The following is a 26706-nucleotide window of genomic DNA, read 5'->3' on the forward strand; positions in this document are numbered from 1 at the left end:
TATAGAAAAGTCTAGAGAAATTGAGAGAAATGAAGGGAAAAGGGCTATAAATCAGGCATCACCCAATGGTTCTCACGTTACCCCCTATGGCTATTAACTTAACCGTTTCTTAACCAATTAAGCTCCAACCTTCAAAATTTCTCCATAAGTAGTAAATGGAATTAATAGAAAAGAGTAGTAGCTATATCAATTCCATAAGATAAGCATACCAATTAAGCTCCAACCTTCAAAATTTCTCCATAAGTAGTAAATGGAATTAATAGAAAAGAGTAGTAGCTATATCAATTCCATAAGATAAGCATCCATGGTTGTCTTAAAGGAGAGAGAAAATAAGGGATTGTAAAGAATACAAGCAATTGAGGTAAGTACTTCAATATTTCTTCAATATTTCTATCTTTTTTTAATTTAAACCAAGTATAGAATATACTAAATTGATCTAATTAATTGTGAATATGCAAATAATATGTATGAATTTAAATTAGTACATTGAAGTAGTAGGAAAATGATTAAATTGTAAAGTGTACAAAAGTTTGTGTGTAAGAAATAGTATTGTGTTAGACAGTTTAAAATGAAATGTTGAGTGCTAGTGAACTAGTTAGAAAATGATTTTATAGTGAAATTATATTAGATGATGAATTGTCATGATGCTAAGGATTAAATTGTAAAAGTTATGAAAATTATAATTGAAATAAGAAAAGTTATTTTAAAGCTATATGTTAATGATAAGTGAGATATAAAGATTAAATTGGATGATAATTAAAAGTATAATGGTTTTGTGTGACTAAATGAAAATTAATGCAAAGAATCTTGAAAAAGTAAATATTAGCACCAAACAGTTTTGGACAATAGTAGTGGTTTCACTTTGAAAATTGACCAAAAATTTTAAAATTTGAATGAGAGGTTAAATAAAATATGGAATTAAAGATAATTGAGTCTAGTTTCACATATAAGAAACGATATAAGAAACGGAATTGTATATTGTGAGATATAATAATTTATGTGACACAAGGTCAGAATGATTTTGGATTTCACTATTCTAATTTTGAAAAATCATTATAAATTGTAAAAAAAATGTTTAGGAGAAAAATTAAAATTTTGAAAAATATTAATGAGTCTATTTTCAAAAGGAAACAAACAATATCTTAATATAAGACTTGTACTAAAAGATAATAGATTTTTGGTGAAAAAGGGTTAGTGTTGCCTAGCAATAGAAGAAGGGAAGATTTAAAGAATAAAATGTATCAATTTGCTTAAAAAAATTCTGAAAATTTTATGGTAGAAAATTCTTCGAGTCTAGTTTCAAGAACAAAAAACATAACTTAATTTTGAACCCTACATGTCAAGATACAAATAATTTAGTGACTGCCACTCAATGAACAACTTTCATAAGAGTATGTGTGAGATTAAAGAAACCTTAATTAATGTCACACCTAGGAATGGTATGTTAAGAGTCAAAGATTTAATAAATATATAAGTTAACATTAAGGATGTGGATTGGAGAGAAGGAGGAGGAAAATATTTGGAGAATTATAATACTAAGAAATTGTTACAAAGGATGGTTTTGTTAATCCATAAAGGAAGTGCAAATGTTTTATTAAAACACTAAGTAACTGATGTAAAATGAATTAAGGAGACCCTAATTGACAAATTGATTGTTAAATATTGCTAATAATAATGATAGGTAGAGGGGATAAACTAATTTAAAGTGTAACACCCTTAACCCATATCCGTCGCCGAAACAAGGTTACGGAGCATTATCGGAGTTTACAGAACAATTACAGATAATTCATGTCATTTATTAATCATATCCAAAATTATTCATATCCAAATTTTTACTGAAATACTTTTCGCCGGCTAAAACGGCTAAATTACGTAATGATATCTCTTCTTTTGTACAGATGGATTTAGAAACACTTTACGATGCATGAGAGAGATACAAGGACTTACTGAGAAGGTGCCCTCACCATGGGTTACCGCTTTGGCTTCAAGTGCAAACATTCCACAATGGACTGAATCCCTCAACTCGGCAAATGGTTGACGCGGCTGCTGGCGGAACCATCAACAATAAAACACCGGAAGATGCCTATGAGTTTATAGAGGAGATGTAACTGAATAACTATTAGTGGCAAGTTATGAGGACAAAGCCAATGAAAACAGCCGGCATTTATAATGTCAACTCAGTTACTATGCTGTCAAATCAGGTAGAACTTCTCAATAAAAAGGTTGATGGTTTACTTGGTTTTACACAGGTACATCCAGTAATGAGGTGTGACGCGAGTGGAGGAGGTGTGCATACAGAATATCAATCCTTCAATCCCACAATCGAAGAGGAACAAGTCAACTATATGGGTAACAATAACATTAGATCTCAAAATAACCCATACAGTAATACTTATAATGCAGGTTGGAGAAACCACCCGAATTTCTCCTGGGGTGGTCAATGGAATCAAAAGTAATAAAATCCTCAGGGTTTTCAACAGCCACCTTATCAACAAGAGAAAAAACCAAGCCTTGAGGAGATGCTCTCAAAATTCATATCAGTGTCAGAAACTCGCTTCCAAAATGCCGAGACAGCACTCAAGAATCAACAAGCATCGATCTAAGGGCTCGAAACCCAGATAAGCCAGCTTTCCAAACTAATCTCGGAAAGATCACTAGGAAATTTACTTAGTAATACCAAATCAAGAGAGCATGTCAAAGTAGTTACACTAAAGAGTGGGAAAGTGTTAGCGGAATCTGAAAAGAAGTTAGTACAAGAAGCCGTGGAAAGCAAAAAGAGGGAAGAAAAACCCGAAAATAGTGACAAACCAGTGCCGGAGGAATATACACCACCAGTCCCATATCCAGCAAAATTAAAAAAAGATCGCATTGATGCACAATTCGGTAAGTTTCTTGAATTTTTTAAACAATTACATATCAATTTACCTTTTGTTGAAGCCATCTCGCAGATGCCTACCTACGCAAATTTTTTGAAGGAGCTTCTAACAAACAAAAGGAAGTTCAAGGACTTATCTACAGTAGAACGCAACGAGGAATGCTCTGGCATACTCTAAAACAAGCTGTCAACCAAACTAAAATATCCAGGAAGTTTTACTATCCCTTGCTTAATTGGTAATCTGAATGTTGAAAAAGCACTAGTTGATTTAGGCGCCGGTATTAATTTGATGCCATATAAAATGTTCAAACAACTTGGTCTTGGGGAACCTAAACCTACTAGGATGAGTATACAATTAGCCGATAGATCTGTTAAATATCCTAGGGGTATTATAGAAGACGTACTCGTAAAATTAGATAAATTTATATTCCCTGTTGATTTTGTTGTGCTTGACATGGATGAAGATGTGGAAGTACCATTAATTTTAGGATGCCCATTCCTAGCCACTGGTAGAGCGGTGATTGACGTGGGTGACGGTAAATTGGTACTTAGAGTAGCTGACGAGGAGATGATCTTTAAAATTTACGATGCTATGTGATTCTCTAGGAAACAGGATAATTCATGTTATTTCATTGACTCTATTGATCATGTTACTCAAGAATCTTTTTAGGAGATTGTACAAGAGGAGACGATGAAACCATATCCAACTCAAGACGAGGAGACAGGTGAAGAACCTAATGACCATTCGTCAAGACAAGTAGAATATGAGGGTATTAAGATAAACGATGACCTTAAGCAAAAACCCTCTATTGAGGAGTTTCCCAAACTGGAACTTAAACAATTACCAAACCATTTAGAATACGTATTTCTTGGAAATAATTCTACATTACCAGTTATTATTGCTTCTAATTTGTAACCCAAGGAGAAAGAGGAATTAATCCAAGTATTAAAAGAACATAAGAAGGCCATAGCGTGGAAAATTTCTGACATTAAAGGAATCAGCCCTTGTTTCTGCACCCACAAAATTTTGATGGAAGATGAATACAAACCGTGTGTGCAAGCTCAAAGACGTCTGAACCCCAACATGAAGGAAGTTGTAAAAGCCGAGGCAATTAAACTTCTAGATGTTGGAATTATTTATCCTATTTCTGAAAGTTCTTGGGTAAGTCCAATGCAGGTTGTCCCCAAGAAAGGAAGCATGACGATCGTGACCAATGAGAAGAATGAATTAATCCCAACAAGAACAGTTACAGGGTGGAGAGTTTGCATAGACTACAGGAAACTGAACGACGCCACAAGAAAAGATCACTTCCCCTTACCATTCATTGACCAACTGTTGGAAAGATTATCCGGACACATGTATTACTGCTTTCTAGACGGACTCTCTGGTTACTTCCAAATCCCAATAGCTCCTGAAGATCAAGAAAAGACAACATTCACATGCCCATATGGTACGTTCGCTTATCGTAGAATGCCTTTTGGATTATGTAATGCTCCTGCCACTTTTCAGCGCTGTATGAGAGCCATATTTGACGAACTCGTGGAAGATATCATGGAAGTCTTCATGGATGATTTTTCGGTATTCGGTAACTCTTTCCACCTCTGCTTTAAAAATTTAAAACGAGTTCTAATAAGATGTGAGGAAACAAACCTTGTGCTTAACTGGGAGAAATGTCACTTTATGGTTCAAGAAGGTATTGTATTAGGGTATAAAATTTCTAGTAAAAGGATTGAGGTGGATAAATCTAAAATAGAAACAATCAAAAAATTACCACCCCCTAGTTCAGTTAAGGATATTAGAAGCTTTTTAGGACATGCTGGTTTTTATAGAAGATTTATTAAGGATTTTTCTAAAATAGCTAAGCCTTTGACTAAATTACTAGAAAAATATATACCTTTTAACTTCGATCAGGAATGCTTAGAAGTATTTCATACTTTAAAGGATAAATTAATTAATGCTCCAATCATAATTGCACCTGATTAGAACTTGCCATTTGAACTGATGTGTGATGCGAGTGATTTTGCAGTAGGTGCAGTATTGGGACAACGAAGAGACAAGCATTTTCAACCTATGTATTACGCCAGCAAAACCTTAACGGCTGTACAAGAAAACTATACTACTACAGAAAAAGAGTTGTTAGCCGCGGTTTTTACATTTGATAAATTTCGATCATATCTCATATTGTCTAAAGTTGTTGTTTACACTGACCATTCTGCCCTTTGGTACCTTTTAACTAAAATCGATGCAAAACCTCAACTCATTCAATGGATTCTCCTATTGCAGGAATTTGACTTGGAAATTCAAGACAAGAAAGGTGCTGAAAATCTCGTGGCTGATCATCTGTCCAAGCTCGAGAAATCCAATACCATATAACCAGATGACGTGGAAATAAATGATTCGTTCCCTGAAGAATAATTTTTTGCTATATCTAAATCCGAGGTACCTTGGTTTGCAGACATCGCGAATTTTTTAGCTGCTAACATTATCCCAAAAGGGTTAACACACCAACAAAAGAAGCGATTCTTTAATGATGTGAAAAACTACTTTTGGGACGATCTATTTCTGTTTCGCAGATGTGCAGATCAAGTCATCAGAAGATGAGTTACAGGATCAGAAATATCAAAAATAGTGAAACATTGCCACTCAGGGCCCACCGGAGGACACTAATGGTACTAAGATCGCACACAAAATACTTGAATCAGGTTTTTATTGGCCTTCGTTATTCAAAAACGCTATCAGGTATGTTACTTGATGCGACAAATGCCAACGGACAGGTAACATATCTAAACGTGATGAAATGCCTCAAAACTATATGTTTTCTTGTGAAATATTTGATGTTTGGGGTATCAATTTCATGGGCCCATTTTCCAGTTCATTCGAAAATAAATACATCTTAATAGCAGTTTACTACATGTCCAAATGGGTAGAAGCCCAAGCTCTACCTATTAATGACACTAGAGTTATAGTACGTTTCCATAAAAAACTCTTCTCGAGATTCAGAACACCTAGAGCAATTATCAGTGATAGGGACACTCATTTTTGTAATACCCAATTTGAAAAAACCCTTAAGAAATACGGAGTTCATCATAGAATAGCCATCCCATACCATCCTCAAACTAATGGACAAGTTGAAGTAGCAAACCGAGAACTCAAACGGATCCTTGAAAAAATAGTAGAATCAAATAGAAAAGACTGGCCAACAAAAGTAGACGATGCCTTATGGGCTTACAGAACTGTTTTTAAAACTCCTATAAGGATATCACCTTACAGACTTGTTTATGGAAAAAGTTGTCATCTACCATTCGAACTAGAGCATAAAGCTTTTTGGGCTATTAAATTTCTAAACCTTGATCCCGAACTTGCAGGAAAGAATAGGTTGATGCAGCTGAACGAGCTAGATGAATGGCGAGCCAATGCATATGAAAATTGACGCCTATACAAGGAAGCAACAAAGCGGCGCCATGTCATTCATTTAAAGCAACGAAAACAATTTGAAGTTGGGGATCTGGTCTTATTTTACAACTCAAGACTCAAATTGTTTCCCAGGAAACTAAAATCACGATGGTCAGGACCTTTCGTAATTCAATCTGTTCATTCATATGGCACAATAGAGGTAAGTCACTCATCATACAGTACTTTCAAGGTAAATGGACACCGTCTCAAACTTTATAATGGTGAGAATTTTAAAGTCGATGGAGAGGAGCTACGACTCTACAAACCGTCCTGAATATAGCAACAAGGTATGAGCTTAGACTATAAATAAGCGCTTCTCAGGAGGAAACCTGAGTATTATCAATTTTAAATTATTTTAAATTCAAGTTTTAAACATTTAGGTCACTAACAGGGTATTTGAAGCACAGGTTCCCAGCTCCACACGGCCGATAACACGGCTGTGCTTAAGGCCGTGTGATCAACACGGAGGGAAACACGGCCGTGCATTATGGTTGTACGAAAATAGGGTAAATGATTTCCTCAAAACACGGGATACGATAAATCCACACGGCCGTGCGACATGGCCGTGGGTGAATTTGATAGGTGAGCACAGGCGTGGGAATAGAAAAACATGAGCGTGCCAGGGGCAAGGCTCGATTCTGTGAAGCTGTGGACAATAATACACGGGTGTGGTACCTTAACACATGGGCGTGGTACCCTAACACATGGGTGTGAGAGAAACGAACAAAGCTAGGAACGACCGTGCGATATGGTTGTAGGCCACACACGCCCAAGACACACGGGCGTGGGATAGTAGCCGGGCACGACCTAAATTGAAAATTTTGAAAAACACGGGCTCACTTTCAGAGTACACGGGTGTGGCCCTAGGCCGTGTGGCTTCCCCCTATATAAGCAAACCACTATTCATTTTCTTCTTCCTTTCAAAACCCTAGCCGAAATCTCCCCCTTTCCACTCCCTAATCCCTATTCCGGCCACCATTCCACAGATTCTCACTTCCTCAACCCCTAACCCACCCTAAACTCCACTCCACCTGCATTAATCCTCACTTTCCCCTCTCTTTTCCCTTCATTTTTCCTCTACACGGTTGTACCCCCACAGCACGAGGACCCACTGACTCAGCCACCACCACTCTCTCGTCCAGTTCATGCGGCGACTTCATATGTTGACATCTCTGAGCGCCTCACCCGATTCGAGCAGCAGTGTTTTCAATAATTTGACAACATTGATGCTACTCTACAGCAGATTTGTCAGCACCTCCACATCTCATCTCCAATCCCACCTCGCGAACCATCCAGTGATAAAGATGTTTAGAAATATTTATTCTATTATTTTATGTTTTTAATTTTTATTCAAACTACTTTTTATTTTTTTATTTTTATTTTTATTTTTTAGTAGATTTAAAATTTTATTATAAATTTAGTTATTTCTTTTCGAGTATTTATTCTTCCTAATATCTCCTAAAAAGTTCCTGATTTTATCACAGTTATATAGAGCTCTTAAGCTCATCATCACGTAGGAACTAAAACTCCACCGGGAAAGGGTCTCCACGACTACCATGTCCTGCTCGACCATGACCATAGCTACAACTAGATATAATCTTCTTTTGGTGCAGGACTTATGGCCTAATGAACCTCTACGACCGCCGGAGTATCCTACTCCACTCTCGAATCGATCACTCTCTAAAACTCTAGTTCGAGGAATTCATCATACAAGAAGTTTCACTTCTCTCCCAATCTTATTTTTATACTCTAATATCTATCTTTGTACATTGAGGGCAATGTACATCTTAAGTGTGGGGGGGTATTTATTTTATTATTAGAAAAATCCCTGAATAATCATCTTCTTCTCTTGAAAAACTCTCATATCATATTTAGGATAAATTTTAATTAAGTTATGATTTTGATTGATATATCTTAAATTAAAACATAGGGATTTATGCATTGATTATTTAAACTTTAAGACAATAGAGAGTTAAGCATGATGAGTTGATTTTTAAGAATTCAAAATCTTAGGCTGTTTCACTAAGTCTAGGTATTACTTTGAATTGGAATTCACGAGTATAAACATTAAAAAACCATAATTTTTGTGAGATTTTTGAGCCTTTTGAGCATCTATTCATCCTTTCATGCTTACTTTTATTATTGCTTTGAGTGCGTCAGTATTGAACTGTTATTCTAGAACTTGCTTGATTATGCTTGTCGAGACCACACCATTTGATTTGATATATCAAAATGATTAAGGCACTTAGGATTAACCCACTCATGCCATGAAAAGCCTACCCCCACGATTAATCCCTAGTAAACCTCCTTGAGCCTAACAAACCAATTTTTGTATTACCCTTAATATTAACCTTTAACCCATTATTGAAATCTCCTAAATTAATCCCTATTTTTGTCGAGATTTGATTTGAATGGATTGCCTAGCTATGTTTTGATCTTGATATTTAGTCTATATTATTTAACTTGTTCTTAAAAAAAAAACTATGTATGCATATCTGTAATTTCATAATTCTGAGAGAAGCTCTGTTGTACGCAAGTGAAGATTAACTCTTTTTCTAGTTAGGCAAACTTTCAATTCAATCTCGATTCTAACCCTTTCTTTGAGCTTGTGACCACACTTCCTAATCAAGCATCATTACAAACCTCTAAAGACCTTTTGATTGATGTTTCATCTTAAATTATAGTGGTGGAGTTTTGATTTTCATGCAAGCCTTTGGTAATGACTTTCCATTATTGACTATTGAGTGCTTCCTTTATTATTCTTAAAACACCTCGAGTGATTTAAGTGAATCTTTAGTGAGGATATAAAACTCTATGATATTCTAAATTAAAAGTAATTACTTAGATGAGGGAAGACACCTATGTTTTCGGAATAAAATGCTCAACTTGGAATGATTGAAACTTTTATGTTCTTTTAGTTAAATTCTCAATGTATGATTACCTATGGATTAATTTGAGATATTATTAATAGAAATTATAAGTTGAGAAAGATTTTTTTTGATTATGAGTTGAGAATTTTGCTTGAGGACAAGCAAATGCTTAAGTGTGGGAGTATTTGATAAATCGTAAATTATACATATTTTTACCCTATGTTTAATGCATTTTATGGATGATTTCTCATTAGAATTGGTGAATTCGATGCTCCTAATGCTTTAGTTCCATGTTTTACACTTAGGAAAGCATAAGAGAGCGAAAGGAGCCAAAAAAGAGCCAAGAAGGGACAAAACGGACCAAATCGAGAAGATGACACAGCCTAAGCCTTACCACACGGGTAGCCCACACACCCGTGTTTTTTGAGGGTGTCGACCAAGGCTTTCATGATTCACACGGCCTGTCCATTGACTCACATAGCCGTGTGTAATTTAACGGATCGAACACGGCCTAGCAATCAATTCATATGGCCGTGGCACACGGGCGTGTCCCTGCCGAGCCCAAGTTAAGTCCAATTCAGAAAAGGCTATTTTAGAGGGCTTTTAGGCATTCCAAAGCCTATAAATACACCCTAGAAGAGAGGAAAAAGGGAGATGGAGAATAGAAGGGTAAGGAATTACTCCAAGGAAACCGATTGATCCATCTCAGAAGCAGGATTCATCATCAAAACTGAAGATCTCTCCTCAATTTCCCTTCAGGAGTTTTGGATTTTCTTTATGTTTTGTATTCTTTATTCTTCTGAGATGTTTTCTTATTTAGTTATGAACTAAAACCCCTAAATACCTAAGGGGAATGAAACCTAAGACGAATCTTGTTATTATTTTCTTAATCGTATGATAAATATTTAACTTGTTCTTAATTATGTGTTCTTAATTCTTGTTTTGATATCCCAGGATATTGATTCAAGACATGCTCTTATTCAGAGGAGGAATAGACCCTATCTAAGAGTACTTTTGTCATATTTAGGTGGAGTTGATTGCACGTCTAGAAATAGGGTGACAAGATTTTGCCGGATTAGGGTGAAACCTAATACGGGGATCCATAGATTGAGTTAATGCAACCCTAGAGTGTTAATTAGAGAAAAGTCTCGGTTATTCAATTTAGGGATTAGACGTTATTAGTCTTGAATAGGGATAATAACATAACTTAGGGATCTTTACGGAACAAGTTGAATGAATAAATCGTCCGGTTCGGAGCTAGAATAACAAGTAAAGTCTAGGTGGATTTTTCCTTAGGTATTATCTCAAGTCTTTCAAATTTCCCAAAAGCAATTCCCCAATTCTCTTCTCTGTGCGTTTTTAGTTTAGATAATTAGTCAATTAAAACAAAACCCCATTATTCTTAGGCTAGATAATAAAAAGACAGTCATTACTAGTACTTTTAGTTCCTTTGGGTTCGATAACCCGGTCTTATTAAAACAATACTACTGTTCGATAGGTACACTTACCTACATCGCGATATTAGTTAGTCTAGGTTTGATCTTCATTATAAATATTTATTACTTGTTACGAATCACGCGATCAGTAAACGAATGATGTGGTTGAGAAAGAGGTTAGTATGAGACGATACAGGTATGAATAGAACCTATTCGAGTATTAAGTAGAGAAAGTTCAATGAGATGGTATCTAATCATGTATTAAGACATGAGAAAGGTTTGTAGTTACTGTGAAATTGGCTTATTTACATTTATTTGATGAATTAAGTTATTTACATACTAGCTTACTAAGCTATGAAGCTTACTTCGTGTTATTTTTCTATGTTTTATAGTGAATCAAGGCTAGCTCGGATCCGAAAATCGTCGGAAACATCATTGCACTATCGGACATCTATTTGGTACTTTTGAGTTGTGTATATATGGTATATGGCATGTATAGCCTAGATGTGGTATTTTGGTTGTGTTTATAGCCATAAGAGTTGGCCTGTAAATGATATTAATGTTGATGTGTGTTTGGCCATTAGAAATAGCTTGTAAATGTATATGTTTGGTTTGCATATATAGCCATGAAAGATGATTTACTTTGGCATGTTTGGTATAAATATGGTTAAATGACTTATGAAGTATAAATGCATGAGAAATGCTTTGATGAAGTATGATTTTAGAAGTTAAGTTGATAAAGTATTTGATTAGGTAAATGACATTGAATTGAGTATTGAAATTGGTTGAAATGGATATTGTATGAAGGGTACATTTGGTTGATGTTTTGGCTGCCTAATTGTATGATGAAATGGTACCATTTTTATTGTTTAGGTGTGCATGAATAAGGGTGGCAAATTGGCCTTGCAAATGGCCTAATTTTGTCTACACGGACAGAGACACGGGCGTGTGTCTCAGCCGTGTGTGATACTCGATCATGTTACACGGCCGTGTGTCCCCTGGTGTTGTTATTAAAATGAAGTCAATATGCTCACACGATCTCACACACAGACGTGTCACAAGCCGTGTGGTACAAGTTAGCATACCTCCTAATTGGCACACGGCCTAGCACACAGACGTGTGACTTGGCCGTGTTTCATAAGTTAGTATACCCTATAGTTTTGGCACGGCCTAGTGCACGGCCTGGCACACGAGCGTATGTGGCCACTTCGAAAGGCACACGGGCTAAACATACATGCGTGTGGTTGGTCGTATGACCCAAGTCAGTATGTATGCCCTATTTTCATTCGGCCTGAGACACGGGCGTGTCTGGAGTTGTGTGAGGCACACGATCTGTTCACACGGGCGTGTGACCCCTATATGTTTGAAATTTTACTAAGTTTTAAAAATTTTCATATGATATCGGTTTAGTCTTGAACCACTTCTAAAGCATGTTTAAGGCTTCGTAGGCCCTTGTACAGGACAAGTAACTGTATTGAATGATTTATGGGAAAGAATGCTTTATGGTTGATAAATGTATGGTATACGTTGTGTATTGATCGGTAATATCTCGTAACCCTACTTCGGCGATGAATACGGGTTAGGGGCGTTACAACTTCCCTGTAGGAACACTACTTAGGATGCTTTGTAAGAAGACCCCTTTGTCTTGGCACCTTTCACATATCTTGTTTTATTGTTGTACACTTCCCCGCTAAGATCGTGATAATGACGAAGAAAAGAAAATTTTCGAAACAATAAACAACTGAACAATAATCGAGTATGATTTTTGAAACTACAAAGTAGTCTCAGACAAAATAGAAAAACAATTTATAGGCTTATTAGTACTTCTTCATAAACGTATTGCTTTGGGATTTAAGGCCACAACCATAAACATCTGAGCACCTACACAATGCCAAATGCTCCTCATCATGGCTATTACTCTTAAAAAATGTTACATTTATGACAATTGTTTTTAAAATCTAATGCAGCTTCACTTTTTCTAGGATAATAAGGTTATGATCAAACTTTAGAGAATGTCTCATAGAAGGTCACTTTATAACCCCACGCTTGACTGAGGAGGGGGCTATTGTTATATCTCTCTACCAAACGAACACATGTCAGCACTAGAAGCATCATTGACCCTCACATTAATTTCCTCTGAAATAAAATCCTGATAGGCCTCTCAACCTTAGTATCTTTAAGTATGACCACTGTTTTCACTCAATGGGGTTATCCACTCGAACTTAAGTGTTGATATTGTCGTAATGTGAAGAAACTTTCAAGGTAATAAGGAGTTTATATAGGCTTAACTACCTCATACTAATAAAATCTCACAATATGTGTCCATGGTTATCCATTATGCATTTAACGGGGCAAAATGTATATCCCGATACATCATACCAATGGACAAGAAGATCTCTCCTATAAATACCTTAAAGAATAATGAACAAGGGGATTGATCTTTTAGCAACCTAAAGTTATTCTAAGCATTTGTTTTCTTGATCAACCTGTCCTTTTGTTCTTGTTCCGACTCTCAACCTCTTCAGTTGAGTCGGCCTCCATAACACCACCTTATCCTCCTCTCTTGTTGTATCCTGCATCGACATATTTTATAATTTTATTACAAATTAAATACAAAAAAATAGAATAATTAATGGCTTTATTTATTTTTAATTAATGGTTTTATTTATTTTCAATTTTAATCAACAATAAAGATTTTAATATATATATGTAAGGTAATTGTTCACTTTTATCAAATAAATAAATATGTAAGATAAGATAATAATTTTAGGCATAATGACTTATTTGGCTTTCAAATTTTATTAAAAATTATTTTAGCCATATTTTTAATTTTTCACCTTTTTAACCCTTGAACTTAGATTTTTTTTGTCAAATCATCCCAAAATAGATGAAAAAGTTAACTTTTTAAACCTTTGTTGATGTGGCATACATGTGGATTATCACGTGGATGACACATTAGTATTTAATTAATTTTTTAAAATTTAAAAAATTAAAAATTATTACAATAATTAAAAAGTATAAAAATATTTTTATATATTTTTTAATTTTTAAAAAATTAATTAAATGCTAACATGCCATCCACATGACACTCCACGTAAATGTCACGTTAGTAAAGTTAACAAACGTCAACTTTTCCATCAATTTAAGATGATTTGACAAAAAATACAAGTTCAATGATTAAAAGTGATGAAAATTAAACAAATGGCTAATTTTATTTTATTTTTGTAAAGTTGAACTCCCAGAAAAATGATTATGCTTAAAATTTTTTTATCAAAATGCGAATGACAAGTCTTTATATTCGAAATAAGATGAAAAAAATTGTAATTTATTTTTTAGTTGGAATGATATCTTTTATTTAGTTATCAATGGTAATTATGAAAAGAATTGGTTTATTCAAGTTTTTTTTTATTACAAGTGAAGGCTAATTTACTAAAAAATGCCTATTTCTAAAATTATTTATAAAAATGGACTAATTTTTTGATTATTTATCGGAAAGGTCCAAATTCTCCAAAAGCTCGTCCACGCCAAATAATGAAGTCGAAATGTGTCGGAAATGCATCCTTGGGGGAGCATTTTTGCCATGTTAGCACAAATTGCGCCCTCGTGGACACGCTTTGCTGATGTGGCAAAAACACTCCCCCGAGACATGTTTTAGCCCGTGTTTAAATTTTCAAAAAAGGTCATTTTTTTAAATAATTATAAAAATAGACCATTTTTTTTTGAAATTTACAAGAATAAACCTTAAAAAAAGCTCAAAGTGATAACACCACTTTTTTTAAGGTGTCACCAATTAATATGGAAACAAAACTTACAAAGCAAATCTTTATATAGACTCAAAGTCTCATTTCCCCTGTTTTCTTAAGCAATGTGGGATATGAGATATGTGTATATATAGACTCCTGAATAAGTTTGCAGCGTATTCCTAAACAATGTGGGATTCCTTCCTCTTTTAACTAATAACATGAGATTAAAAGCTACACTATATTTTATATTTTTTTACTTAGAGTTTAAATTTTTTCACAAAAAGTTAACATTTTTTACATTATAAATAAAAATTTTAAATTCTATAAGTAAAAAAGTTATAAAATATAAAATGAGTATGGTAAAATATTAAAAAAATAAATGTAACACCCCCTACCCGTATCCGTCATCAGAACAGGGTACGAGGCATTACCAGAGTTACAAATTTATTTATCAGACATTTTATTTCATCTAGCATTCATATTTGGGACCAATCAAAATCAAACATATTACCCCCTAAACATACTTATTTTTCTTGTATCAATGTATCAAAGATAATCACATATTTACATGTCATGATAAATATCATTCTCTTACCGTTTCTTCATAAACATAAATCAGTTAATTCATTATATCAATATTTCATGGACCATCAACTCATATTTCCTTATATCACATAATTAGGTTTCACGAACTTATCTAGCTAAATTGCAAAAATACCAAAATTTAGGGGCATTTTGATGATTTTCTATTTTCCTCGATTTTTCAACTAATCTTGATCTAAATTAATAATTTCATTCAATTTATTAATTTAGACAATAAAATTATCCATTTCACTCAATTTGGTCATTTTTTATATTTTTACAAAATTGCCCCTAAAGTTTTACTTTTATTCAATTTTGTCCCCGAGCCTAAAACATGCAAATTAACCACTTTAATGTAACTCATGCTAACTAAATATTCATATATTTTTTCCTCCTCCTCTCCATTTCATATCCTTAATGCATATATAATTCCACTATTTTCTCATATGTTCATACCAAGCTGTCTACTTGAGTCATAGTCACTAAATTATTTATATCTTGAGCTACAGAATTCCAAATTAAGAACCTCTTGATGTTTATGAAACTAGACTCAAGTATATTTCTACCATAAAAATTTTAGAATTTATAATTTAGCAAATAATTACAGTAAAATCTTCAAACTTACCCCTATTCTGCTGTTTAACAGCTTCGATCTTTCCTTACTAAAAATTAATTATCTTTTAGTACAGAATTTGAATGATGTTTCTGTTTGTTTCTATTGAAAATAGAATCATTAAATATTTAAAAATATAAATTTAAACCCATAATTATTTTCCCCAATTTTTTATGATTTTCCGAAGTCAAAAAAGAGGAACCCAAAATTATTCTGACCTTGTCTCATAAAATTTATTATATCTCACAATTTACAATTCCATTGCTTACACCATTTCTTCTATGAAAAACTAGACTCAATAAAATTAATTTCATATTTTATTCAACCTTTAATTTGATTTCCATAATTTTTGGTGATTTTTCAAAGTTTAACTACTGCTGCTGTCCAAAACTGTTTTAGTGCAACATATTGATTACCAAGTTTATAACACCCTTATTTCCATTCTCTACAATATTTCTCATCATTTTCTCTTATTTCCCTTCGCTAATATATCAAAAACATAGAACCTTATATAAGAAAGCTCTACCTTAACATCATTTTCATGCTTTTGATATTACCTTACATGAGAAACTCCACTTAAAATATATTGAAATCTTAAAGTTCTTACCTTATCCTATTGATTTCAATCTTTAACTTGATTTTTCTCTCTCCTGAAGCTTCTATTTCTTGAATCCTCAAACTTCTATTTCTTGAATCCAACTTGATATTCTAACTCCCCTTAGTCTCATTAACATTTTTCTCTCTTGGTAGCTATGGAAATTCTTTTGATTTCTAGGTGAAAATGGTTAATTTTTGGTGGAAAGATTAAATTGTAAAGAAAGCAAAACTTTCTTTCTTCTCTTCTCTTCTAATGTGAAATGCATGGAAAAATGATGGACGGTGTTTGTGTGTGTGTTTTTTCCACACACACATATATATACTAAATAAAATAATAAAATAATCATAAATATCTTATTAAAATATCAATAAAATAATATTTATCTAATTAATTAATTTAAAATATCATCAACATAATCATTACATTCTAGAATTCTCTCTCTTACTAATTGACCATTTTGCCCTTCATAATCTTTTAAAATTCCATCATTGAGTCATCACTTAATTTGAAAATATTATAATTTAGTCCCTCATAATTCTTCACCTATTCGACTTGGTCCTAATTCATCTATTTTCCTTAGTTTCTAGATTATTCCACCCCTAAAATATTTTCACTATTGGTCCTTTAAAATTTTCATATTTACACTTTAACCCCTCAAATTTTGAGTATTTACTCTTGGGCAACAAAACTTTTCTCACTTTTACAATTTATTCCTTTCTTGAATTAATAATGTAATATATCATAATATATTTCCTATGTTGACATAATAAAATTTCCCTTTTGTCACTTTATTTCTTTACTTAACTATATCAAGGATAATATCTTACTTTCTAACTATAGTAATTTTCGGGTATTACAATAAATGTTTAAAAATTACTAATAGTTGAGTGATCATTTTGTAAGTTTTATAATTCGATAGCTAAAAATCATAGTTAAGTGACTACTAATGTAGTTTAATCTAGATATAAAAATATGAAAATAATTATTATATTTTATGTATATTATATATTTCTATAAAAAACTTATTTAACATAATTATATACTATGTTTAAATAGATTAAACTTATTTAACATAATTATATACTATGTTTAAATAGATTATCTATCTAGTCAAAATACATCTAAAATAAATTTATCAACATTTATTAGATGATGAAAATTAAATTAAAATTAGAATTAAAAAATTAATTAGTATAGTAAAATATTAGAAATAAGTAAGTATTTTAAAAGATATATCAATTTTTAAAATTACAAAAAATACTATTTGAGTGCCAAATACTCACCATTTATTTATTAGTCAAACATTCATAATATAAAATAAAAATAAAATTAAAAAATTTAAAGTATAACTTCTAAATTTAAATAATGGAAAATTATTTTAAAAATTAGAATTGCATTGATATTAACTTCAAACATTTAAAGTTGAATAGAAGATTATTGCATGTACAAGTTTTATATGTGCAATTTGTTCTCTTTCTTTAATAGTTCTTTTGTATAGGTTAACAATTCTAAAATGCAACAAGATTAAATATCTCAAAAGATAATTTTATAATATGAGAAAATGTTAACAAAATATAAAAAAATAGAAATTGTTTTTATATATATATATATATATATATATATATATATATAGTGTAGCATTTAGTCTCATGTTGTTAGTTAAAAGAGGAAGGAATCCCACATTGTTTAGAAACAAGCTGCAAACATGTTCATGAGTCTATATATACATATATCTCATATTCGACATTGCTTAAAAAAACAAGGGAAATGAGACTTTGGGTCTATATAAAGATTTGCTTTGTAAGTTTTATTTCTATATTAATTGATGACACTTTAAAAAAAATGGTGTTGTCACTTTGAGCATTTTTTAAGGTTTATTCCTGTAAAATTTCAAAAAAATTGGTCTATTTTTATAATATTTAAAAAAATGACCTTTTTTTTAAAAATTTAAACACAGGTTAAAACGTGTCCCTGGGGGAATGTTTTTGCCACATCAGCAAAGCGCGTCCACGAGGGTGGGATTTGTGCTGACATGGCAAAAACGCTCCCTCAGGGATGCGTTTTGCTAACATAGCCCTTGACTTTACGCTGACGTAGACGCGCTTTCGGGAAATTTAGACCTTTCTGATAAATAATAAAAAAATTAGCCCATTTTCGTAAATAATTTTGGAAACGGCAAGTGAACAAGAGAAATTTAGTTATTTTTTTTTTTTTAAAAAGTGGAGAACCGATACATTAAAAAATGGGAAAAGTAATAGCTATTACAGTTAAATCAAAATATCCTATTCTACCTACAGGCATTACAAATGCCCTATTTCTATTGCCCTTAATGGACAGTGTCCTCGGGAAAGCCCAACCGTCAAGAAACAAAACTTTATTCCTAATTAATAAAAACAAAAGTAAACCCTAAAAGAAAAAAAAATAAAGTTAGATCCTTAAAGACATAGCCTTTTACCCTTCCCCCTAGCCATTCTCCTCAATGGCATCGACAACTTATCAGAGAGGATTGGTTTCGAAATAGTATCGATGAACTCGTTTCCTTTCATCCAATCCCATTTCCCATTGAGCTCTTCGGAGTATTGATTAATTTCTCCAAACTTAAAAAATAATCTTTCTTAAAATATTCTATTTGAAAACCCCTTATGTCCATTGTCACAAGTTGATCAATTTCTGAGGGAACTTCCTCAATCCAATATGCTGGAGTTTCAATTCTGTGGTCGTATTTTGCCATCCCATGAGCTACATTGTTCACCACTTTTGAGATATGCCTGAAGGATAAGTGTCTATATGTTGAAATTCTTGCTTTAATCTCCTTTATAACATTTGCAATTTCTAACTTATCCATATCATCTGCATGCAGTTTCTTTATGATTGTTAATGCTTCTCCCTCAACTCTGATCTCTCAAAAGCCTAGATCCTCTACAAAATTGACAGCCTAAAGACAAGCCCAAGCTTCGGCGGTGGTGGGATCCCGAACATTTTCCCACTGGTAAACACTTACTCCCATTACCAATCCCTTAGAATTTTTTAAAACAACTCCTCTTATACCTTTTTTTGATTACTTATGGTATGATGCATCGAAATTTACTTTAACAATCCCTTCTTCTAGGGGAACCCATGTTTCCTTGACTGTTGTGGATCTTATGTCTTTTGTATCTTCTAACTGCGTTAGATCTGTTAAGTATGGTTTAATGAACACTACTATGTCCTGCACATTGTCTTTAACACCTTCATGCATAAGTTTAATTATGTTGAACCATAGTGCCCAAAAAGTTATAGCAATGTTGGCATAATCTTGTGGAATTTTATTTCCAAGTTCTATTACTAACCATAGCTCTCACTCTTGCTCTGTATTGTGCATAAGAAAGTTATCCCAATCTCTTGGAGAACCTGCTTAGTCAGATTGCAATCATGGAAGCAATGTGCCACAGTTTCCTCTCCCTCGAAGCAAACTCTTAATTTTCTAACCTTCAAGTTGCTTAGAGTAGGAATAAAATTGTATGTAATTTTCCATAGGTTTATTTTTATTTTACTGGGTATTTTTAAGCTCCAAATAAATGTAAAGTATTTCTTTGTATCTTCGGCCTATATTGTATCATTATTCCCCAACAATCCTTGTTCTTCTGTTACTAGCCACCTGTACCCATTTTTGGCTGTGTAAACTCCAAAGCTACCACCTCTCTATACAAATTCGTTTGTCTGTAAAGTGTTCACTAAAGGAACAGATCGTATCTTTCCTGCTTGCTCATCACTGAATAAATTGTTGATATCTTCGACCTTCCAGTTAAATGTTTCTTTATGAATTAAGTCCGAAACTGTTGTGTAGTTTATGTTTATGTTTTGACACTCTATTCTTCCCTTTCCAGGTTTCGACAACAATGCGTCATTCCAGATGTTCACTAGTTCCCCATTCCCCATTCTCCATCTTATTCCTTTTTGCAAAAGGCTACGAGCTCCCCAAATGCTGTGCCAAGTAAATAAAGGGTAAGACCCCAACCTTGCACTCATAAAATCCCCTTGTGAGTAATATTTTGCTTTCATCACTTGTGCAACAATATTGTCTGGATTGGTAATTAGCTTTCACCCATGTTTTGCCGAGAAGACTATATTAAATTTTGAAAAATCTCTAAACTCAATCCCACCTTGCATTTTTGGGGTGCACATATCCCTCCAACTACTTCAATGTATACCTTTGTTAGTCTTTTGATTTCGCCACCAAAATTTGCACATTATATTTTCTAACTCGTGGCATAAAGAGACTAGTAATAAGAAACATTGTATCGTATAAACCGGTAAAGCTTGAAAAATAGACTTAATAAAAATCTTTTCTCCACCCATTAATAAATTGTAAATACCCCAGCTTTTTATTTTCTATAAAAAAATTTCTTTTAATTCAACAAAAGCATTCTTTTTTCTTCTTCCAACTACTGTAGGCAAACCTAATTATTTTTCCAGATTATTTGCAATTTGAGCCCCCAATATGTTTCCTAATTGATTCTTATACCCATTATTCATGTTGCTACTAAAGAAAATTAGTGATTTATCAAAGTTCACTAATTGACATGATATGCTCTCATATTTGTTCACTAATGCCTTCATTGTCGTTACGCTTTTTACTGATGCCTCACCAAAAAGGATATTGTCATTTGCAAAAAGTAAGTGATTAATTGATATATTCCCTCTTCCTAATCTTATTCCCTCGATATTTTTATCCCTCTTAGAAATATTAAGTAACTTCGAGAAGCCTTCTGTGTAGATAATAAAAAGGAAGGACTTAGGTGGTCTCCTTGTCTTAGTCCTCTAGTGGCCTTCAAATTAGTACCTTGACCGTCATTTAGCACCACTAAATAGGATGCACTTTTTATACATCTCATAACCAGCGATATCCAGCCTTTACAAAAACCTAGAAAGCTCACCATATTTTTCACAAATTCCCATTCTACCTTATCATAGGTTTTGCTCATGTCTAATTTTAGGGAAAATGCCCCTATCCTACCTTTTTTTTTCCTTGTATACGAATGTAGAATTTCATAAGCCATTAGAATTTTGTCTGTTATTTTTCGTCCGAGTACAAATGTTCCTTGTGCTTCATCAATACAAATATTAAGAACTTTTCTGAATCTGTTCACCATCATTTTTGATATTATATTGTATATAACATTACATAAACTAAGAGGTCTAAACTATCCCATGTTCTTTGGCGGTTCCACTTTAGGAATAAGAATTATGTTGGTTTTGTTGATTTCTGCCACGTCTTTGCCATTATTTAACACTTCAAGGCAAAATTTTGTTACATCTTTTTCCATTATATGCCAAAAATTTTTATAGAACATAGCTGGATACCCATCCTTTCCAAAGGCCTTGAGAGGGGCCATCATCTTTATTGCTTCTACCACCTCCTCCTCTTTAAATCTAGTCAATAAATCTTCTTTTATACTTACCGTGGTACATGGTTGGATTTCTACTCTTAGGTTCTTGCAATTTTGTATTGGTTTTGAGGTAAATAGCTCCTTGAAGAAATTTGTTGCCAAGTCAATCAACTCTTGTTCTTCTTTTAACCATCTTCCATTATTATCTTCCAGTCCTACAATCGTATTTCGTCTTTTTCTGGTTGATGCATATTTATGAAAGAAAGAAGTATTACGATCTCCCCTTCAGAGCCAATTCACTCTTGTTCATTGTTCCCAATACATCTCTTCTTTATCAGCTTCTAAGTTTAATGCCAGCTTGACTTTCACAATTTCTACTAGATTTTCTTTTTCTGGGTCCTTCTCGTTTAATTCTTTTAACCTTTTCTTTGGTATTTATTACCCATTCCTTCATTTTTCTACTTAATTCTTCTAGCTTTTCCGGTAAACTTTTTCATTCGATTTCCATCCTTATCTAATTGGTCTTCAAAATTTCTTTCAAAATACCTAATCTGAGTTAAAACAGAAAGGAAATTCACCTCGTATTCTTTTACTCTCCATATTGTCGACTAAAACTGAACAATGATTCGGTATATTATGATTTAAATGTGAAACTAAATACCCTGGGAATTGGTCCCACCATGCTGGATTTGCAACCCCTCTATTAAGTCTTTCCTGGATATTGTTCCCTGGTAACTTTCCCCTTCCTATGTAAAACATTAACCTAAGAAGCCTAGATCATATAACTCACAATCTTCTAATGCTTCTCTAAAAGCAGTCATCTATCGTTCTTCTCTTAAATAGCCTTCTCTTTTTCAAACGAGTAAATAACTTCATTGAAGTCTCCTAACACTAGCCAAGGTAGATCATTACTTTCCTTCAACTATTTGAGAAAATTCCATGAGTCTTTTCACAAATTTTCAACTGGAGATCCATAAAAACCAGTAAATCTCCAAACTTTAGGTTTATTTTCAATAGCCACTTCCACATTAATATGAGCTTTAGAGAAACTTTTTAGGCTTATTGAAAGATCATCTTTCCATCTAAGTGATAGTCCACCCTTTGATCTTTCGGCTCCCACATCAATACCGTTCACATATCCATACTTTCGTCTTATCTTTTCCATCCTTCTCGAACTGACCTTTGTTTCTATGAGAAACAACTGTTGAGGCTGTATCTGTCTCAAATTGTTCTTGAGATGTCTAATCACCCGTAGTTTCCATAGATCACAGACATTTCAGCTTAGTGTTTTCATTGCGTCCGGTCGACGTGCTCATTGGTGGTTGTTGATATCTCAATATTTGAATCTATGATCATCAAAATGGTATTATTGCTATTTCCATCTTGTTGAATTCTTTGTCTTTTCTTTCCATACTTATACTCCATTGGCCTATCTTCAAGACTTTCCAGTGCCTCCTTTGTTTTGTTCTTTTTTATAACTTCAGCGTTCTCATATCTCCTCTTAACATTTTCTACAACTCCTTTCCTAAAACCCCTAGGTGTAATTGTTCGTATTTCATTGTTTCTTTTAGTGAGATCTTTCCCCGATTGTTCTCCTCCAACTGGGTTTTTTCCTCTATTGTCCCTATTCATTTTAACTCTCACCTCCTTTGGTTCCTCTATCAACCATTGGCTCAACAACGGTTCTGCACTTTTGGGTAGAGCTCTCAAAGTGATATCCCATCCAAACTCCATCTCTATTGTCACCATCGTTAATCAGATTGGGCAAAAGCTTTCTCTATACGTTAGCCCTGCATAAAGAAAACAAAATAACGATAGCTTCTTATACTGAAACCTCGCGTATGTAGATTTATCCTAGCCATACACAATACATTTCTTCCTTTTTAGTGGGGATCACACATCCAAACGTACTCGAACCCTCATGTATTTCTTGGCTTCTTTAGTTGTAAGCACCACATCATATTCTAGAAAAGCCCTTATAAAATTCCCCAATTGTTTGGCCATACCTTTTGAAATGTATCCTGTAAGTAGATTATGGATTTGTACCCAAATGTTTGTACATAAAGGTGGAACTTAAATCGGAGCTTCCCTTATAACTAAACTGTGGAAAATTATTAAGTGTCTAAAAACCAATGTAAACCATCAACTACCCTTTTTATATCAATCTCATTATAGAACCGGAATAAGATTCTTTTGTCTTTAATTTCTGTAATTGTAACTCCTTCAATCGGGTGCCATAGTTCTGCTAACACATACTTCATAGACGGAAAGTGTATTGCACTTTCAATTAATACTTTCCTTACCAGACAGAAGTTGAACTCGTCTTCAACTTCATCTTCTTCTTGCCTATATGTTGAGTCTTTTTCTTCATTAGCAAGATTTAAATTTGCTAATTCATCCTCCATTCTTTTTGTTTTGCGCCTTGCAAAATTAATTGTCGTTGCTTTTTCCTTGTCCAGATCCCTAAATTTATTAGAAAAGACAAAGGGAACCTCTCCAATGAATCAGTGATGATATGCAATTGGAGGAGGCTTACTATTGTGACTACTTTTTCTTCATAAAAACCCTAGGTTTTTGGCTAAAATGGAGACAAAATCTCCAACAAAACTGTGACTACAGCAGATAAAAAGAAAGAAAATGACGTGCTACTTTGGCAGACTCTTAACTTTTCTATTAAATTAGTTTATTTTTTTGACGTAAATACTGAGAGATTTATTGGAAATAAAAAATAAAGAGTCAAATACAAAAAAACCAAACAAATGATAAAACTAATAAACCACCCTTAGCTGTAAAGCACTACAGAGAAAAAAACATAAACTCTCGGCACAACTTAGTGGGAAAGATGGAACGAAAAATCAATGCCCACTTCTATCTCAGCAGCAGATTAATAAAAACCCAAAAATTTCTCCAGCCAAAAACCCCATACAGAGCACCCTTCAAAACTGAGAAGCCATGCCCGCAAGATCTCTGGCCAAGTAAACTTCTGCCACTGCTGGTAAGTCCTCGACCTAGAAACTATCTTCCGAAATCAACATCCTCTCTTCTGCTAACGTATGAGCAACCATGTTCGCTCGTCTGTCAACATGCTGAAAGGAAATACACTGAAAAGAACTTACTTTTATCTTTATTTCTTTGATGTAAGTCCCCATGTCTGAAAAATCTGGAAGAACTTGGTTTATTTTAACAATCGTAGTTCTAGAATTACCCTCCATTTGCAAATGAGTAAAACCCATATCCCTAGCGAAATCCAGAGCCTAAAGGCAGACTATAGGCTCAGCAGTGAACGAATCCGAGACAAACTTATTAAAAATGGTTCTGCATCCCATCACCTGACCCCTAGAATTTCTGATAATAAAACCAGAAGATGACTGATGAAGAGTTATTTTGAATGCACCATCGAACTTTACCTTGACAAAAGGTTCTTGAGGAGGCATCCAAATGAGATTCATTTTGTTTACTGGAGCAGGTATTCTCTCTTTCAACTCACGCATCTCCTTTATAACACTGAAAGTAAGAGAGCAGATATCTTGGGCTGATTGTCGATTTCCCTTCATTGTACGTTTATTTCGGGCTTGCCAGAGTGCCCAGGCCGTGGTTGTAGCAATTTCACCAAAATCATGCCTTCTATCTTGAAAAACCAAGTTAAGCCAGGTACAAAAATCCATACTCTCATTGAAATTTGACCAGTCAACCCCCATTGATTGCCAAACATCTTTCGCAGGTCCACAAACCAGGAGAGTATGCATGAAATTCTCCGAGGCTTCACCACAGTTGGGGCAACTTGAGGAAGAGCTAATACGTCTATTGTATAGATTAACAGCAGTAGGAATATAATCTTTTGTAAATCACCAAACAATGATCTGATCTTTAGGGGAAGATTTAATTCCCAAATTTTTTTGTAAACTCCTGATGAGTCAGTATTCATAGCGTCTTCAACCCGCGAACCAACAAGACAACGATACCCACTATGAATCGTATACCTGCCGGAGTTATCAGCAAACCACACCATTCTATCTTCATAGTTGTAAATCGAAAGAGGAATGCAACAGATTGCAATAGCTTCCAAAGGGGTAAAACACCAACTAATTAAATCCACTTTCCAAGACTTAGTAGAATAATCAGTAAGCTCAGACACTCTATCAAACTCGTTGTTTGCAGGAGTAGCCTAAATTTTCCCCCTGCCCAATGGGGTAACCAATAATCTTGCAAAATTGAGATTTGGGAACCTGATCCCACTTTCCAACCCAAACCATTTTCTAAAACCTTTCTGGCCGCAAAAATACTCTTCCAAGTATACAACAGATTAGTGCCTAAAGTGGCATTCCAAAAGAGGTATGGGGATAGTACTTAACTTTATAAATACGTCCCAATAAAGAATTCAGATTAGTAACTAACCTCCAACCTTGTCTTGCTAAAAGGGCAATATTAAACTTGCCAAGATCCCTAAAACCCATACCACCACAATTTTTAGGAATACTGAGATTAGCCCAGTTACACCAGTGCATTCCATTTCGAGTTGAAATTTTTTGCCACCAAAACCTACTCATGATACTTTCAAGCTTTGTATACAATGTCTTAGGAAACAGGAAACACGACATCGAGTATGTAGGAATTGCTTGAAGGACCGCTTTAATAAAAACTTCTTTTCCACCTTGGGAAAGAAGTTTAGCTCCCCAACTCTGAACTGTCATCCTCATCCTATCACAAATATGCTGAAACGCATCTTTCTTTTTCCTCCCAACCATCGTAGGGAGACCCAAATATCTCTCCATACGTAGCGATCGCCGAACTCCTAACATCTGCACCAAATGACTACAAGAAATATCAGAGACATTTGAGCTGAAGAAAACCTGTGACTTATCAAGGTTTATCTTCTGCCCTGATGCAGTTTCATAACGTTTCATAATATCCATCAAAACCCGCCCTCCTATATTGTTTGCATCGCCAAAAATAATACTATCATTAACAAAAAATAGATGAGTGACAGCAGGGCTCCCCCTACAAATTTTCACCCCTTTTAAGTTGCCCGTCTGAATAACAGAGTCTAATAAAGCTGAGAAGCCCTTCGTGCAAATCAAAAAAAAGGTAGGGGCTTAAAGGATCCCCTTGACGTAGTCCCCTTTGAGGGAGAAATTTCTCACTCGAGGACCCATTGAAATTGACAGT

At 33.9% G+C, this 26706-nt stretch overlaps 2 long non-coding RNA genes and 1 other non-coding gene across 3 annotated transcripts; 2 read left to right on the forward strand and 1 right to left on the reverse strand.

Moving 5' to 3' along the window:
• The first annotated feature begins 247 nt into the window (after positions 1-247).
• Positions 248-2335, forward strand: LOC128285560 (uncharacterized). Its single transcript, XR_008276024.1, has 3 exons — positions 248-361; positions 1899-2171; positions 2250-2335. It is a non-coding gene; the product is annotated as an uncharacterized LOC128285560 (long non-coding RNA).
• LOC128282061 (small nucleolar RNA R71) lies at positions 1866-1972 on the reverse strand. The gene has a single exon (XR_008272351.1). It is a non-coding gene; the product is annotated as a small nucleolar RNA R71 (small nucleolar RNA).
• Positions 2336-18550: 16215 nt separating the features above from the next.
• LOC108483595 (uncharacterized) lies at positions 18551-25443 on the forward strand. The gene is made up of 4 exons (XR_008284423.1): positions 18551-19160; positions 20038-20155; positions 25007-25191; positions 25262-25443. It is a non-coding gene; the product is annotated as an uncharacterized LOC108483595 (long non-coding RNA).
• Positions 25444-26706: the final 1263 nt, after the last annotated feature.

Source organism: Gossypium arboreum, chromosome 1 (assembly GCF_025698485.1).
Source record: "Gossypium arboreum isolate Shixiya-1 chromosome 1, ASM2569848v2, whole genome shotgun sequence".
Lineage (NCBI taxonomy): Eukaryota > Viridiplantae > Streptophyta > Magnoliopsida > Malvales > Malvaceae > Gossypium > Gossypium arboreum.